This window comes from Helianthus annuus, chromosome 16 (genome assembly GCF_002127325.2).
Source record: "Helianthus annuus cultivar XRQ/B chromosome 16, HanXRQr2.0-SUNRISE, whole genome shotgun sequence".
Classification (NCBI taxonomy): Eukaryota; Viridiplantae; Streptophyta; class Magnoliopsida; order Asterales; family Asteraceae; genus Helianthus; species Helianthus annuus.
The window spans coordinates 15,495,710-15,514,775 of record NC_035448.2 but is presented as its reverse complement, the minus strand read 5'-3'; the positions used below and the strand labels follow the sequence as shown (position 1 = coordinate 15,514,775).

General features: G+C 35.9%; 1 long non-coding RNA gene across 1 annotated transcript; it reads left to right on the top strand.

Moving 5' to 3' along the window:
• Nucleotides 1-13,370: 13,370 nt before the first annotated feature.
• On the top strand, nucleotides 13,371-16,121 carry LOC110916519. Its single transcript, XR_002579816.2, has 3 exons — nucleotides 13,371-13,720; nucleotides 14,460-14,547; nucleotides 15,953-16,121. It is a non-coding gene; the product is annotated as an uncharacterized LOC110916519 (long non-coding RNA).
• The last annotated feature ends 2,945 nt before the right edge of the window (nucleotides 16,122-19,066 follow it).

Genomic DNA, 19,066 nt, shown 5'->3' with positions numbered 1-19,066 from the left:
TAGCAAGTGATTTCGCTTGAATCTGCTATTTCGCTTGAAAGTTCATTTGATTCCGCTTCAAAGTCTAATTCCGCTTGAAGATTTCGCTTGAAACAAGTTATTCCGCTTGAAAGTCCTGATTTCGCTTGAAGTGTTGATTTCGCTTGAAGTGTCATCTAGTGATTCCGTTTGAAAGTTGCTATTCCGCTTGAACAAGTGATTTCGCTCCAAAAGTGATTTCACTTGAAATCACTATTCCATTTGAAAGTGAAATTTTGTGTCGAGATCATTTCACGTCAACCGAGTGTCAGTTTATTTCAGGTTATTTGATATTGTTTAAACTGATTGTGTTTGTTTGTTTGTCTTTGTCTCCAGGTTATTTAAGAATTTCAAACTATGGCTGAAGAATTCTACAATACGTTTTTCAATGCGTTCACATCCGAATCTTCCGAGATTACAACCGTTACACCAAAAACCATCACAAAAGCGATCAATGAGAACATCAAGCATGATAATTTCTACGGAACACACTCAAAGCCACCAACTCTTGAAAGTATTGAAGATTATATATGGTGGAAAGAGCGTATCATTAACTGGGCGAAAGCATACGCGCATGAAAGCTGGTTCTGTATGGAATTTGGATATGAAAGACCAAAGGATGATAAAGGAGAAGATCTTCCATTCAAGAAATTAACCAAAGATGATAAATCCGAATTTGCAGCTGAACAGAGAATGATTACTTTGATCCAGTCGGCAATTAGAAATGACATTTTTGCATTGCTTAACCATGATGGGTCATCGAAATCTGTTTGGGAAGCTTTACGAGTTAAAGCTGAGGGGGGTAAACAGATTAAAAAGAACAAAATTGCTTCATTAAAGAAAGAATTCGATCTATTTGATAGCATTAAAGGAGAGTCTGTGAGGCAAATGATAGAAAGATTTTGTCACCTAAAAATTGAACTTGAAAGGTTTGAGATTGTGAAAACAAGAGAGGAAATTATTGACAAAGTGATTGAAGCGTTACCACGAGCTGATCAGTGGCAAACGTTTTTTTTTATTTTGAAAAATGATGCTTTATATGAAACAATTTCTCTTGATACATTATTTGAAAAGAATGAAACTCATGAGCTTGAATTGCAGAAACAGAACAAGATGAGCAGTTCTTCGCATCAACAGAATGTTGGCCTGTACTACAAAGGTAGTTTACCTTCGGTGAAAGCTGATAGTTCACCAAAGACAGCATTCAGTGGTGAGAAGACAGAGGAATCACAGAAAAGCTCATCAAGCTACAATCCGGGTTATCATTCATCGACTTCAAAAGCTAGTTCTGAAGATACAGAGGAGATACTGTGCAACATTGCTCTTAAGTTGAAAAATTCTTCGGCAATGAGCATCAACGCAGCTAAACAACAAATGAGTTTTCTTGCATCTGTTCTGGAATCGTATGAAGGTCTTATAGCTGGCAAAATTGGAAACTCAGAGTTAACCAAAGAAGACTACGACCAGATTGATCCGGAAGAGATGGAACTTATTGACATCCGCTGGTGTTTAGCTAGTTGTATTCGAAGAGCTCAAAGATACATGGAGATTACTGGGAAACAATCTCTTGGAGGTGCATCAACAAAACTTGGATTTGACAAATCCAAAGTGACCTGTTTCAAATGTAAGCAAAAAGGTCATTTCAAGAGAGAATGCACAAATTCTGCAGTTGGTGGAAATGAACATCCGTTCAATGATGATTACTACCGAAAGGCGATCTACCATCGAAGCAGAGAAGAGCCAAAAATGATCGAAGATAAACCCAGAGAGAAATCTAGAGCTTGTGCAGTAATTCATGATGATGAAGGTTTTGACTGGAGCACAATTTGTCCAGAAGAAGATCGTTTGGAAAATGTTCGAAAAACAGCTCATGGCAGATCTATAACAGAAAAAAGACAGTTTATTTTTGTTGCAGAAATCAAAAATGAAAACAAAGAAGAAAATGTTGTTCATGAGGTCAAAGAGAAAACCAGAGAAGAGATTTTGAACGAGAAAACTTATCGAGAAAGAAACATTGCTTTGAACAGAATGGATGAGATGCAAGAAGAGTATGAGAGTGCTGTCAGCAACAGGAGATGGGATAAAAAGAGAGAGTGCTACTTCAACAGAGAAGGTGAACCAGTTGTTCCGAAAAAAGACATAATTTTTGAAGATGTTCTTCTCATAATTCCTTCATCGGCTGAATATTATAGAAATGTTCTAAAAGATGACACTTATGCAAAAAGGCATGAAAAGGAAATCAGATATGCCATAACATCGTGTCTAAGAAAGAGGGATGAAGAGAGAATGAAGAAGAATGTTGAAGAGATGGTAAACAATCTGAAGAAAACTGCAGAAGAGGTTAAAGCTGAAGCTGTTGAAGTTGAGGTTGTGAAGGAAATCAAAGTTGTGAAAGTTGAAGATTTGAAAGTTGTTGAGACAGAAAAGATTGAAGAAAAAGTTGAGGTGAATGAAGAAGTTGAGAAAGCTGTTACTGAAGAACAGCAGATTATAGAAGATGAGAAGAAAACTGAAAGTTTGACTGAGATAAAGATTGAGAATTTTAAGACTGATGGTGATGAAGGTGCTGGTAATAAGAAGAAGGAAGAGCTGAAGCAGACAAAGGCAGTTGAAAACACCGAAGTGCCAATCACTGAGGTAAATTCTGATTCTGAAATCTTAAAACCGATTGAACAGTGCAAGAAATGCATGGAAACATGCAGAGCTTGTACTGAAAAAGATGAGAAGTTCAGAACAAGAGATCTTGAATTTACAAAAATCGAAAACATTGTCAAAGAAAAATGCAAAGAAATGCTAGAAAATGAAAAAGTTTTAAAAGAAAATGATGAAAAACTTTCAGAAAAATCTAAAAAATTAGAAAAAGAAAATGATGTTTTGAAAGAAAAAGTTTCTAAAATGACAGAAGAATGTTCACAAAAGGAAATTGTTTGTCAAGAAATGAAGAAAGAATATGATTCAATAAAACTGGCATATCACATTACAAAAGAATCATATGAAAAAGTGAAGGATGAAATGAAATTTGCTCAATCAAGAATGAATTATTTATCTGAAACAACTAAAGAGCTTAAACGAATGTATGAAATAAAACAAGGTGTTGTTAATTCCTATATTGAGGATGTTGCTAAGCTAAAGCGACAGATTGCTAATTTAGAACAGGACAACAACAAGTTAAAAAGTTATCATGTGTCTTCATATGTGCTTGAAAGAATTTTCAATATAAAACCGGGAGATGGTGAGTCTGAGCAAAACAAGAAAGGCATTGGCTCAGAGTTTTATCTAGTTCCACCACCGGAAAAGTTTGCATTTTATGATGATGAAAAGGTCGAAAAAGCTTTCAACATGGTAGATAAATTGCCAGATAACATTGACATAACCTATTCCAAATCTGATGATTCTAGTGATTCAGAGGTGGTAGGTAAAGTCGTTGAAAGTGTGTTGAAAGAAGAGTCAATAGATACAGGTAAATCTGAATCACAGGATGAAAATGAAGGTAATTTTCATGATGGATATCTGAAAAACACAAAATCCGAGAAAAATTTGAATGATGATTCAAAAGGATTGGTTTATACCATGATTGGATCAGACAAATTATTCTTAGATGTTGTATTCCCAATTCAGAATGTGATTTCAGAAAAGATTGACAAAGTTTTCAAAATGGTTGAAATTGAAAAATCTGAAATTTCGAAGTTTGCTGGTAAAGGTCACAAAACTTTTTATAACAAACCGGGTTTTAAAAAGAAAAACATGAAGGCTGGGTTGGGTTATAAGAAGAAACAAAGTTGGAATAGAAATGAAATGCCAAATCATCAGGCAAATATGAGTTTTATTCATGGAACAACAACAGAAGAAGAGAAAGAACTAAAATTTAGACGACAGTCTAATGACGAGTTCTTAGCTCAAAAGAAAAAGCAACAACCACAGGTCAAAGATGTGTCCAAGAGAACATGTTTTAAATGTGATCAAATTGGACATCTTGCACGAAAGTGTCCAAATCTGAAACCTGTCGATGTTGAGAACAAAAAGAAATCTGAAAATGTTGAGAAACAAAAATCCAAGAATGTGAAACAAAGGTTAACCAGATTTGATTCGAAACAAACTTGGAGGTACAATACACACAAGTTTGTCTCAAATCAAAATTGGAAATCAAACCCGAACAGGTTCGATTCAAGACAGACCTGGAATTCTCACACACCCAGATTCAGAACAACGCAAAGTTGGAAAACATCAGTTGATATGACAAAACCCGAACAGTTTTGGAAACCAAATGTTGTTCAAAAACAAAGTGTTCAAAAAGACTCACATTTTTACAAACGAGGTACTCCTAAAGGTCAAACATGGAGTGTTAAGAAACAAGTGACTTCGGTGAAAGATGAGAAAGTTGAAGTGAAAATTGAAAAAGTCTTTGTTAAGGATGACAAAGAGTTTCCAGCATTGAATGAAAATTATTGTGTTGAAATGCCTAAGGTCCAACAGACCTGGGCTAAATTGTTCAAGTAATTGAATGCTTTGAATGTGCAGGTGCTCAACAAAACCAAAGATTGTGAGAATGGAAGTTGGAGCAGCCTGGCACAACGAGAGGAAGAGAAGGTTACTGAACAGGGAGTTTGTTTGTTTTCTGTAAATAAATAAACAATATTTTCAAAACCCTAAAAATTTGAAAAATTAAAAACCAAAAATATGTGTTTAGTTTGTTAAAAATTAAAAAAAAAAAACAAAAACAAAATTATGTTTGTTTTTAATTTGTCTAAAAAAATAGAAAATTACAAAAATATGTGTTGATTGAATATGCCGAAACCCTCACGGCGGAACAAACATGATTACTTTCACAAGATTGAAAAATGGTTTTCAAACTGTCGAAAATCAATGGGTTGTAAATCATGGGGGTACTTTATGTTAGATTTTCTGCAAATCAGAGCACATTAAGCAGAAAATGGATGGCGAGATAAAGCTATCAGTATTGGTTGTCAAATTTTTTGTTAATGATTTTGCATTTTAGGGGGAGAAAAATTGGCAGAAAATCCAAAAACATTAGAAAATTTGAAAAAGCCAAAAACATGATAAAATTCGAAAATTTGAGTTTTGTGTAAAAAGAGGAAATGATAGTACATCAGTAGACAGTTACAGTATGCTAAAGAAATGTAATGATTTACTAACGTTAAACAGTCTCTCTGATGATATGCCGATAGGTTTTTATACATTTAGTTAACTTTTTCGAGATATAAACCTAAATTCAAACTTGCTTATTTCGTGGGGAACACTACTTGGATATATAGGTAACCCCTGAAATCTCGTTTGAAGGCTCCCTCTTTCTGAGATACTAGGTCTTTATACTCAGTGATATCTGGGGTATTATCCCGAGACTTCTGATTTTGCGGAAGCAATGGCCTAGTCCCCGTATAATACTTTCTGCTTGCTTGAAATATAGCATCGCCCTCAGTACAAAAAATGATGAAACATTGCAAAATGCTAATCATGTGCTGTTGAAGAAAATATTCTCTAAAGGGAACACACCTAAAGTCAAACCGTCATCTCTCTGCTGAACGAAAGTTCTGACCTGAGCTCTCACGGTTTCGCAATTTAACCCCTTACAGATATCATCTAGGTATACTCACCTGCAAGACTGAATATTGGGATCTGGATACGGGAGTATATTCAAGAGGTGGGACACATGAATGAGTTTAAGTTCTTAAAACACCTAATTCATATCCTGAATCAGTTGAAGTTTGTGTGAAAATTTAAGTGGATTAGTATATCAACAATCTAAGTGAATTGTTTAATTCTTAAAGTGTAACTAAGCTCAACGGTACTTGTGACTTGTCAAAAACTGATATGATCCTCTGACGCGAACTCAAACAAAAATATTGTCTGTAAATATGTTTGTAAATATTTCTTTACTGTTTTATGTTTTCAGAAAATACAAAAAGATTTTTGATTCTGTTTTATTTTCGACAATCGATGTCTGAGATGCTGAGTGTCAAAATCTAAGTAAGCTGATTGTGTTTCTGAAAATAAAACAAGTTTATTAATTTGAAACTTGATTTTTTTTTTTAATTCAAGAATTCAAAAACAGTTTGTGATATCTCCAAGGTCATTAGTTTGGACTTGGATGATTAACCGTGATGGATTTTGGATACTTAATGCTGCTAAATCTATAAAGTTTGTTGATAGAGGGAGTGATTTAGAAAGATTGAAATTGCCAGGTTACGATTCCTGGAAGTCTAAAATGTTGTTACTTATAAACGTATGAGTGTTGCAGATATTGTACCAGACTACGATCCCGTTAGCTGAGACTAAGGGGGAGTCTGAAGATGAGCTCAAAGCAAGGGGGAGCTTGTAACCGAAAAGCTAGGTGTCGATCCCTAAAAGCACGGAAGCTTGATGAAAGGGGGAGCCTGAAGAAGCTGATAAAACAAGAGTCAGAGTCAGATTCTGGTAGAATGATAAAGATAGAGCCAGGATGAGATTCTGAACCTGTGAAGAAAAGAGAAAGATTGATAGATGCTTACAGTGTTAGACAATTTGGAAAGAGCATGAAGACTGATCAAGACTGAAGATATGTCATGATAGAAACTCGACACTGAAGACTTCATCAACATCCAAGGGGGAGTCTGTTAGTGCAGTATGTCTATTGACTTCGTCTTGTATCGAGTCATGTAATGAGATAGGATAGAATAACCAGTGCTCAAGTTGCTAGAAACTGGTTTTAGTAGATTTAATGCTGATTCCGCTTGAAAGTGATAGAGACCATTTCAAGCGAAATCACATTAATGTTGATTCTGCTTGAAAGTGTCTTGGTCAGTTTCAAGCAAAATCACATCCATTATAAATAGGGGAGCACTCGATTGTCATTCTAAGCGGAATTAGGTCTTGTGTTCGGTAACGAAGTGCTGCCGAATTGTCTCCAGGTGCTGTAATTCTATCAGATTAATACAAGAGACATTATAATTACATCGAGCGTCCGTTTCATTGATTCCGCCTTTGATTCGGATAAATAACTCTTCTGATTGACTCATTCGGGTCACACAACGATCCTACATCACACTTTGCGAACTTTACATTACGGTTTTTCTTTTGTTTTTTTAATTTTAGTTTCAATGTTAATAATGTAGTCATTGCAACAAATCAAATATGTGTAGATGTTGTTTTGGTCATATGTGTATACTCTTTCGCTTACTATAGCACGAGACAAATGCACCAATATCGATCGAACTAACAAATGAACCAATATCGACCGAACTTCTGTCGCGTCCCCGCCGCAACGCGCGAGGTGGAAACCTACTAGTATATATTGTTATTGAAGGATGATAAATAGTAATTTTAAATTTAAAATAATATATAGTTTTTTTAATATTTTATTATTTTAATATTATAATACCTTATTATTATATTTAGTTTCAACATATTTCTTTTTTATAATTTTTTTAAACCATATTTCCTTTTTTCGTTTACTTTTTTATTTTCATAATTTTTTTAATGATATTACCTTTATCAATCAATTTAATATTTTTTAATAACTGTCGTTTGTTAATTTAAAAAAACTTAAGTACGCAATTATGTTTACCCCCCCCCCCCCGAGATTCCGATACAAGTGTTGTTAAAATGAAGTTGTATTCAAACTAGAGTATTTATTTGGTATCGTTTTACGGTACGATAATAAACTAAATTGCTTCTACCGTTTGGCTTTTGAAACAACATTCTTCATTTTCAAATATCGTTTGTTTAACATTATCATTTTCTCCGCTTTGTCACAACGCGCAACACCAAGATAAACTAGTTGTCCATTATTTTGGAGTTCTAATGATGAAAAAAAAAACAAGTTAGCTTTTTAAGAGTAAAGGCGAAGTTTTTTTTTTTTTTTGTACTTTTTTTTTTCATGTAAAATCTACTTTTTTTGGTGCTCTAATAAGTCATATATTAGGCTGCAGGGTGTGTCAGGCCATCTCAGCATCACATCAGATCTGTTCAGATCTATGTCAGTTAGGGGGCTTTATCAAGTCCTCTCTTAACTTGCAGGATGTAGGATAAAGCCCCGTTAACATTACCTAATTATTTTTTTTAATTTAAACATTATTTAATTTTGATATATTAATTTATAGCTCATAATTTAAATAATAAAAATAAAATGCCATAATTTTTATAAAAAATACAATGTCATAATTAAAATAAAAAAAATACAAAGTCACTCGTCGTCTTCGTCATCTCCTCCTTGTTCACGATAAAACCATAGGTGCTCGGTCAGATCAGCTTGCAAATAATTAATCGTCTCCTGCGTAATTGCGATAATCATATCGTCAAGAACATCGTCAGATGAAGAGCTCGAAGAATCGGATGACATTCTTAAAAATGATTCGGTAGAATTCATGTATTTTTTGTGATTGGTGTGTGTTTTAGTTTGGGATAGGTTTGTATTTTTATTTGAATTAAAAAAAAACTTTTTTTTAAATTTGAACGCTGGCCAACGGTACAATTGACCAACTTACATCGATCGTCCCAATTCATCTTCGTTACCATGCTAGCGATGCCACCATGGCGCCAGGGGCGGACCTACCCACATTCGTGGGTGGGTGGCCGCATCCCTTGAAAAAATATTTTTTAGTGTTAATTTTTCGGTAAAATCTCGACCGCACCCCTTGAAAATTTTCACCCGCACCCCTTGGAAATTTCAATCACCCCCCTTGGACAAAAAATCATATTTTTAATTTATAAAAAATTTGTAATAAACATTGTTTTTTATAAAAAAAAAATATAACGTAAACACTGACTTTTATAATAATATAACACAATTTATAAGTTTGTAACCCACTTATTAAACAATTTAGCCCAACCCAAGCCCAATTAACCTAACTCAACAAAATTTGAACTATAATAAAATAACCCAACCCAAACCGCCCTTCCTATTCTGTTTCTCCAGCTCTCTCTCGTGACCTCGTCTGCATCTGCGATCTTCTTCCCCAATGACGCAACAGCCAACAACATTCATCCAACTCCAATTTCTTGCCGGCAATCGCAAACATCCAACCACCAAATTCAACGGAATCCAAACAATACAAGGTACCTACGTTTTTAATGTTTTTGAACGTTGTAAGGGTTCGGCTAAGCCTTCGTAGTTTGCTTAATGAAGTATCGAATTCAGTTTATTATTATTACTTTTACGCACTTGACACTTCACTTACGACGTGTTGAATTAAAACTCTTATAAATCTAATAATACATAATTATTTAACATATGAAAAATACACTTATTAAATTAAAGTAAATACAACATAAAAAAATATTTACCTTTAAAAAGAAGATAAATGATTTCTCTGTTAGTGTGAATTCAAAAGAAGGAATCGATATTGACTTGACTTTTGATGGTCAAAATCCTTTTTCATGAATTTATTTCGTAGAGGATTCTTTTTTTCTATTTGAGATAATTCCATGAGAACAAGTTTGGAAGGCTGATTCGTCACAAAACGTAAATTGGTCTTCTAACATTGAACGCTCATTATTCCTTGCAACAACTTTCAATATATATACTTATATACAAAGGAAGATCCTTTAAAAACTAAAGTTATATCAAATATATATATATATGCAAAGGAAGATCCGTAAAAACTAAATTTATGTAAGATAGTTTAAAAAGGATTGTAAAGGTGACATTCGATACTTCTTATAATTATTTTGATCATAAAACACAAACAATTAACTTTTTGTTTTTTGAAAATATAACAAAAAAATCTAACACAAAAAATGCAGTGAAAAATCAAGTACAAAAAACCTAGCATAAACATGATATACAATATAATTTTTGGGTTTTTTAAGTTGTCATTTTTATATAGCAATGTGATACTAAAAAATTAAAGATAAAAAATCTCAATCTTATGATGCAATTTAAAAAAAGAGAAAAGTGCCCGGATAGTCCCTGTGATTTGCCCATTTTTCACCTTTAGTTCTTAACTTTCTAAAATTACAGCTATAGTCCTCAACTTTTGCAATTTCGTTCCCGCATAGTCCCTAACGTGGATGGGGGTTAGTTTTTCTCTGTTAAGTTGATGTGAAATGACAAAAGTACCCTCTTTGTTAAAAATAAAAGTTAAAAACCAAAGAATACAACTGAACTTAAATGGACTCCACCTAAATAATAAAAACAAATTAATTAAAAAAATATTTTATGGGCTCTACCCCCAACCTCACCTTTTCTTCATCCCATCACCACTTGTAACCACCATCTCACCACCACCATAACCACCACATGCAACTCCATTAAATCCAACCCCTCTTTAAATATTTTCCATTCATCTCCACCAACACAAAATTTCAAACCAAATTTCAGACCAAAGGTGGGAGCTAGCTCGAGCCGCTTCAATTTCAAAACGTAATCCTTGCCGGCAGATCCTCAACGGAACAGATCCTCGCCGACATATCACAATTTTTTAAAGGTAAATTTCAGTGTCCGATCACAATTGCGCTCAATGAAACAGAACCTCGCCGAAGCCGATTCAATTTCAGAATGAAATCCCGATCGTCAGAAGAGGGTCCCGCGAAATCATCATGTTCATGAGAATCAACTCGTTTAGCAGCTAACCTACCGCTCTTTCTTTGTGACTTTTCGTTTCCAGAACTACCCCTAGAGTTTGACCCGACATAACCAAAAACTATGGTGGGACGACCATATAACAACCCTAAACCAACACCCTCGTAATATTTTTCGACGCCCTAATATATTTTAAAATATCCCAATATGTCCCTAAAATACATCCCATACGCGAAAACGGGCCCTGAATACATTAATTATTATTAAAATTAATTAAAAATGAAATTTTGGGGTTTAGGCGGGCCGTGTAAGCCACCCCCTTAAGCTCACGCGGGCCGCGACAAGGTGATGGCTGGCACGACCCTAGGCCGCCACGTGGCCCAACACCCGGCAACCCTATGCAATGACTCGGATAAGCTATGCCGTTGACTCCCTTTGACGCGGGCCGTGTAGCCCCTTGTCTTACCTTACGCGGGCCACGTAGAACCCGAAGTGAAGCCCTATAAATAGAAGGCATCGGCCTTCAGTCGAGAATCATTCAAATCTTTCTTTCTCTCATAATTTTCTTTTAGTAGGCACGATACACGGGCAAAATACCCCCTAAATAGCGAAGTTCTGCTCTGTTGTAAGTATCATAACCCCTGGATACGTATTAGATACTCTGCCCAATTGATCTAGGGTTCCGTAACGACTGTCGTGGTTCTGCCCGACGTAGTCGTTGAAATGCCGTCTCGGGGAGGGTATTACTAATGTTAAAATGGGTTATTATACTAACACGTGTGCATTTATGTAATTTATAGATTATTCCCAGGAAATCCTTACTGAAAACCTAAGACAACAATGTGAGTAATCTCCTTTTTGTAAACAGTTTTTACCAAACCTTAAATATTTTACAATGCAATTTAGCAGTGATTGAGTCTTTGTAATTCTACAATTACTGCCAGTATGTTGGGGTTTTGTATACAAAATGTGGAACACGTTACCATTGGACGAAGAGTTAGCCAATGTGTAATATGACCCACCAGTCAGGATTGGCAGTACTGAATGAGTAATTGGGTAGATATAAACATTGTAATCGCTCTCAATACTGTTTAAATTAAATTAACTTTTCTTGATTAAACTGGGATTCACTCACCAGTATTTCCCACTGACAAATGTTTTTAAAACGCGTTTCAGGTAACACAATGTGAAAGCCAATTAGAAGCCATCTGGACAGCACTGAAGGCTTGGAAAAGTGGCTATAAAAGTTACCTAAATAAAAGAAGGCGTTTATTTCAATAAAATGGGATTTATCCCTATAAATCAGTTTGTAATGAAAACTTGGGTTTTGTCCCAATGTGTTATTTATATAAAATGTGGTATTTTACTCTAATAAAATATTTCCTAACTACGGTCCTGGTGTAAAATCCGCTGCCAAATTAATAAACCACGATACCATCAACACTGAGTTCGTGGCCGCCCATTCCCGGGACAGATAGGGGGCGGGGTTGCGACAGAAGGTGGTATCAGAGCTAAGCCACTGATTCAGCCACATAAGTGTTCTGCTGACACCAAAATTCAATTTGTTAGGAAATAAATTACGGGAATACGTGCATAATTGTATTTTCCTGTTATGTGTTATTTGACTATTTTTTAGTTTACAGTATGAGCGACCAAGGACCATCTGACGTGTACCGTCAATTGTCTGGTTCGCCTAGAAGCGAAGGTGCCTCTTCTCAGCTTGCCCTCTCGGGGTACTCTGCTGATACGGAAGAAGGAATATTCATATTTAAGGCTCAATCTGAAGAGCCATTTCCTCAGAAAAAAAGGGGATGGTTCAGTAGGGGAGCACACGAGCGTAGAAAGCGTATGAAAAAGTTACAAGAGCAGAGAGCACTAGCCGCAGCTAAAAGAGAAACCGATGCTTATGCCCAGGATATGCTTAATAGGGGTATAGCCAATATCCACATATTAGCAACCACTGCAGCTGACCCTAACCTGGAGCAAATGTTAGCACCCCAACCACAACCACCAATTCCTGACCAACCAATGGAGATAGAAAACCCTGAAAATCAAATAGAAATGCATTATTTTAATCCGGAGGAAATACCTAGGGTACCCGCACCAAATCCCTTAGACCCAAATTACGACCCATGGTGGGATGACAACAGGGACTATGTGCAACGCTACCCTATTCCAGAAGACATGCCAATGCAAAACCTAGGAGCCTACCCAGGTTTAGATCCTCTAGATCCCTATTTCGATAATGATGTGTACATTAAAGAGATCTTAGAGAATCCTTACCCGTTTCAGGCCCCTACACCTCCGTACCAGGAACCCGCACCCCAGATTCCGAACCCAGTCCTAGAACCTGCACCCCCAATGAGTGCAGAAAATGTACAAGAACTTAGGACATTTGGTGAGGAAATTTTAGAGAGTAGTGAAAGAATGAGACAGGTGGGAGAGCGTCTCGTATGGAAATTCGACGAACGCAATATGGATTTCTGGATGAATCCATATCCATGAATGGGATTGTGAAAATGGTAGTAATAATATAATAGTATAATATGTGTGTTTGAAAAAAAAACTACGGATGCCTATTACTAGTAGTGTAATTTTAAATTTCAGTTGGTATTGTAATTTTGATTTCAGTACTGGTGTGTAATAGATGCATATTGTAACACCCCGAAAACGGGTTTAGTAATTAAACCTCGTTAATACAAAAGAGTGGGTAAAATACCGTTAGTGGTAAAATTTAACCGGTAAATATTAGGATTCAAATAATTAATCCTAATATTAAACAAAAAGTCAATAAAAGCTTTTAGGAAATAAAAGCTTAGAAGGCCCGAGTTAACGGGACCTAAATTAAACTTAGTCATAAATATTCCCGAACCCGCTAAGCTAACTAGGAATGCTTGACCCGGTTAATAAAAGGGAATATGGATTGTAAATAAGTAGGTTATAATCAACTTAATAACTAACGAAACATGAAGGACCAAAGTTGGATAATTGGAAATAAGGTTTATTTACTAAAAACAAAAATAAAAACACACCACACCTAGTGTGTGCGTGTGTGAGGTCGACCAGGAGAAAGCTCAGGGAGCTCAAACCCTAACTTCCACAACTTGATCAAATTGAAGCCCAAATCAAGAGCCAAATCACTGCATGAACACAAATTCGTGATCACCTAATCATGGGGATTACAAGGTATGTTGAAATATATGATTTGGTGATACCTTGAGATTATGATGAACAATCATAATCGAAATTCTGGAATGAATCTTGAATCTATGAGTGTTATTGTGATTATATCTTGGTGTAGAAACAAACCCTAGTAGAAAAATTGATGAATTGTTGTCAAAACTAGGGAATTGGTAATTACCCTACATTGTGATAAGTGGGTTTTATGTTAACATGATGAACACTAGGAAATAGATTGTTGATCTAGTGTAAATTGACGATTTTGAAGTGAATTCAGAAATTATAGAAGTTAACCACTTTGTAAGATGGTTGATTTTATGTGAAATTTGGGGGTAAGAGATAAGCTAGAGACATGATAAATAAACATGTAAAATTCTGCCCTTAAGGTGTTCGTTGAAATGCCTCAAAGAAGGCTCGAAACTAGAATTTTGTAGTTAAAACACCTAGTTGTGATGTTTCGACTATTATGCAAAAAGTGATTAAAGAGAGTTCTAAATGTGTTAAACGCGATTAGAACTTTGGCTAAAACGGAGGTCTAAAGATAACGCCTACCGAGTAGTTAATGAGTGCTAAAACTAGTTGACAACTCGAAAATGCAAATTAGTATACTAATGGGCATTTGACTATTAAAAAGGTCAAACTGACCTATAATACGATAAATAGCAATTTTGATATGAAATGCATAAGGTGGAATAATCGTATTAGAGTATGATTAAACTAACCACCTTGAAAACGATGATGATAGTTTGACGCGTCACAAGCTAGGTGGAAGCTTGGAGTGAAAGCGGGTCAAACAAGGCAAGCATGGAAGAAAGGCGTAGCTCGGATGCAAGGTAAGTGAAACTTACATAATTGTGTAGATTACTTGTTCATTCTATACGTTATAGATGCAATAATGCTAATATTGAAAATATGGATTTCCGACGTGATTGATACGAGTCGGAACATATAAAGATGATTAAAAACCATGTTTATGGCAAAAAGGGGATTTGGTAATGAAATCCGGGACGGGATGGATGTATGACTTAGAAGTCAAAAACCATGTTTTTGATTTAATAGGCAACGTTGGGCATATAGGCCGAACGGGTCAAATGGTGGTGATAACACTATTTGACAATATCGACTAATGCAATTGTCAAGTCTTGTGTTAACAGGAGCGATTAGCGATTCAGTTAATTTCACCCACGCTAAGTGTGATGATAAAAGCAAGGTATAAATTGGGTCTATATGTTGACCCTAGCCAGGTACGTATGCATACGATTATAGTTAACATACAAACTTGGTCAAATAAGTAATGAAAGCCCCTCGTAGTAAATGAGGGGCTAATGTCGACTAAAATGCCCTTGAAGGGTAAATTGAGCAAACAACTTATAAAGGTTGTTTAGGAACTTATCTTACGATCTTGTAACCTTTAGACGCGCATGAAAGTTGTAGACATAAACTTTCAAGAGTTAAATGCTTAAATTGTGTGTTGCCGCAAAAATAACACATCCGTAGAATTAAACTCGAAATAAATAGTCCATTTCGTTAAATCCACCACATTCATAGTTGTGGTGGAAGACTAGCTAATAACAAATTGGTGGAACTATGAGGTACATGAGAAATGAGCACCGTCCGTGCTAAAATGGTCGTAAATACCCTTAACGGGTCAAAATAAGATTTTAAACGAAAACGGGTAAATAATTGTGTAGAAACCCGTGTTCAGTACTTAATATGATTGACAATATTAGAATTTAAGGGTTCATGATGAATGGTGGTCAAACAAACATGTTTGTTTGATAATCACATAGTCGGGTCGAAAATTGTTGAAAAGATAATAAGCCGAAGGATTAAAAGTCTCAATTTTATTTAATCCGGATGTCAGATCTTAACTCCATATAATGGAGAATTAAATTACAAACATGTGGGAAGAAACGGTAGGTCAAACGGATAAGCGGTTTGAAAGATACGAAAGATTTCGTGTCAAATTACGGCAAAATGGAAAGGTGGGATGCAGGTGCCACCGTAAATTACGGTGCCACCGTAATTTACGGTGGACCTGAAATGGTTTACGGTGAAACACTCCTAAATTACGATGGAAACAAATCAAAACAAGGACTACCGTAAATTACGGTGTCCACCGTAATTTACGGTGGACCCTGTACAAAATGTATTTTGATCAGTTTTGTTTCCCGGACTTGTTTAGATACGTTTTAAATCCCGTATGACTAAAGCATTTCATGTTTTTATGAAATGTAGGTACTTGTGGAAGCCGGAAGACGATCAAGCTCAACGAAGAACCGAACACGATACAGTTACATGCTTCCGCACTTCGCCACGTTGTAAATTTTAAACAACGAACTTCGATCACGTTATGTAGAATAATTTATAATTTGTAAAAGTTTTAAATAAACCCGCATTTATATAATATGTGTGGTCTTAACTACACATCTAATTGTGGTATTTACATATAAAATAACTAGGGTGTTACAAGTTGGTATCAGAGCCTTGGTTTAAGAGATTCGAGTATGGTGGGGAGGAACCATGCTTGGACTTAAACCTTATGCTCTTGACAAAGAATAGTGTTCGGTTCGAGGCTTGATCGCAAATCCGGTAAGTACAAGTACGTGAATAGTTAGTATGCTAAAGTGTTGTAAACAACACATAGGGCTATCGTGTGATACGCGTTACCCCAATTAAAATGATTGAAATAGTTGACGAAAATACGCGCGTTGACGCGTGTAGTAGAAAAAGCCTTGTATTATAATACGGGCGATTATTGCGGTTGACGTTACTAACTTTTGTGAATGTTTTAAATTGAAGGACACTCGCGTTTGAAGACGACGAGAGTCAAACGAATTGTGGATATGATGATGGAACGGTCTCAAGTATGACAAGAGGAGCATACTCACCGAGGACTAAATCGCGTAATGACCGCGAACAAGGTTAATGGCAAAGAACGCCCGTCGGGGAAAACATTACCAGGTGCACATTTTAAATAATAGCATAAATAGTAATATGCAACAATAAGTAGGAACTTAAAAGTTGCATATGTAAAATTAAAAACTTGGAAAGACCTGAATAGAAAACCTATCCAGGATATTGTTTCCAAGAAAAACAGATAGAGGTATTACTTACATAGGGCGTGATGTGAAAACTGTAAAAAGGTCATGCGTGTCATGTGTTAATCGCTTACTCTGGCCAAGTAAGTAGCGGCATATGTTACCATGAACTTCTTATGGCGGACACGTTTACATCCGATGTAGTAAGGGCAGGGTGAATGGGACTAATTAAAAGTGCCCAAATGAATCAGATAAGCAAAATACTTGGTAATAATGTAAACGCACAACCAAGTGACGGGAGCGTATTACATTAGGATAATGAGCCCGAGTGAAGGGACAAACAAGCATGTAAAATGATTCAGACAAGTATTGGGAAAGAGTGTACTTACACTCGAACCCAGAAAACATCAAGTATTGGGAGGGAGTGTACTTACACTCGAACCCAGAAAACATCAAGTATTGGGAGGGAGTGTACTTACACTCGAACCCAGAAAACATCAAGTATTGGGAGGGAGTGTACTTACACTCGAACCCAGAAAACATCAAGTATTGGGAGGTAGTGTATTTACACTCGAACCCAGAAAACATCAAGCATGTAAAACGATTTAGACAAATATTGGGAGGGAGTGATACTTACACTCGAACCCGGAGAATGTAAACATGTAGGATGAGTTAGATATGTATTGGGAGGGGGTGTACTTACACTCGAACCCGGAAAATGCAAACATGTAAGATGATGTAGACATGTATTGGGAGGGGGTGTACTTACACTCGAACCCGGAAAATGCAAACATGTAAAGTGATGTAGATATGCATTGGGAGGTAGTGTACTTACACTCGAACCCGAAGAATACAAATAAGACTCTTAACAGGCCGATTTTGTAAAACACCAAATTTGAGAACGAAGTAGGAATATAAAAGTGAAACGAAGTCATAATACATACCGTAAGGGTTGCAATAATAACGACTTCGGTAAAACACCCAGTTGGTGGGTAAGGATTTAAACACATGCGTAGACTGAGAAACAGGAACGCGAAATAGAAAGTCAAAAGACTCGGAATATGAGTCATGACTAAAAGATGATAAGAATCTTCGCAAATATAAATTTAGGTAATTGCGTTCAACCATTTCAAAGTTGGACGGGTCAAATAAAGAACGAAGTCTGACATTCATAGGTGATGAAAATTCACCTAAAATGAGTCAAACGAGTCAATTAAGGAAAAATGGAGGGGCCAAAATGACCGACGGGTCATGAACTAAAGCAAAGGGATCATAAGGGCCTCGCCTTAAAGAGACGAAAGCTTAAGAAAATAGCCTACGAGGTTAGGTGAAAGAACCTACGGGTCAATAGCGTAAGGTGAGGGAACTTGTTACGATCCCTCGCGTAAAACGAGAACGAAAAACAATAAATCAGGGGTTGTCAATTCCCTTGACATGAGTAATTGACATAGTTAAGAGAAAAACGTTATACTAAAATTCAGATTTAGTAAGAAATAATATTTTTATAAATATAAATTCTGACAGGAATTTGAATAGTGATCATAAAGGGTTCAAGTCTTGACGCTGATAGGCGCAAGACGATATATTCGAAAACTGATCTTTTTGAAAATGAAAGGTTGATATAAATTAAACATGCGTGACACGATCACGGTCAAGAAATGCAATGTGAAGTGGAATCACACTATGACCAAGCGAGCGGTAAAGGTCATTTAAGTAATCTGGTTGCTTGTAAGCGGTAGATTCGGTATAACTAAACCGAATAAATGAATTCTGGAAACAGAAGAAATTGTTGCTAAAAGTGAAAGACTTCACTAAAGACCTTTAAACGGGTCAAGGTAACGGATTCACCAAGAGTTCGATAATATCTAAAAGCGATGGAAATCGCTAAGTTAACTAAACAAGTAAAAATAACGGAATTACGTTATTTCAAGTCACATTATGTCGTATCAGGTACGTAGAGGTTCTGTAACCAGAAAGACATTACCATAATTTTTCTGGTAATACTAACAATTGGTTAGAGTATGAGTAATGCTTAAGAAATTACTCAAGTCAAAACGCATTGAGTTTAGAACTCAATGAACTATGTAAGAAAAGGTTTCGAGGACGAAACCTCTTTAAGGGGGGTAGACTTGTAACACCCCGAAAACGGGTTTAGTAATTAAACTTCGTTAATACAAAAGAGTGGGTAAAATACCGTTTGTGGTAAAATTTAACCGATAAATATTAGGATTTAAATAATTAATCCTAATATTAAACAAAAAGTCAATAAAAGCTTTTAGGAAATAAAAGCTTAGAAGGCCCGAGTTAACGG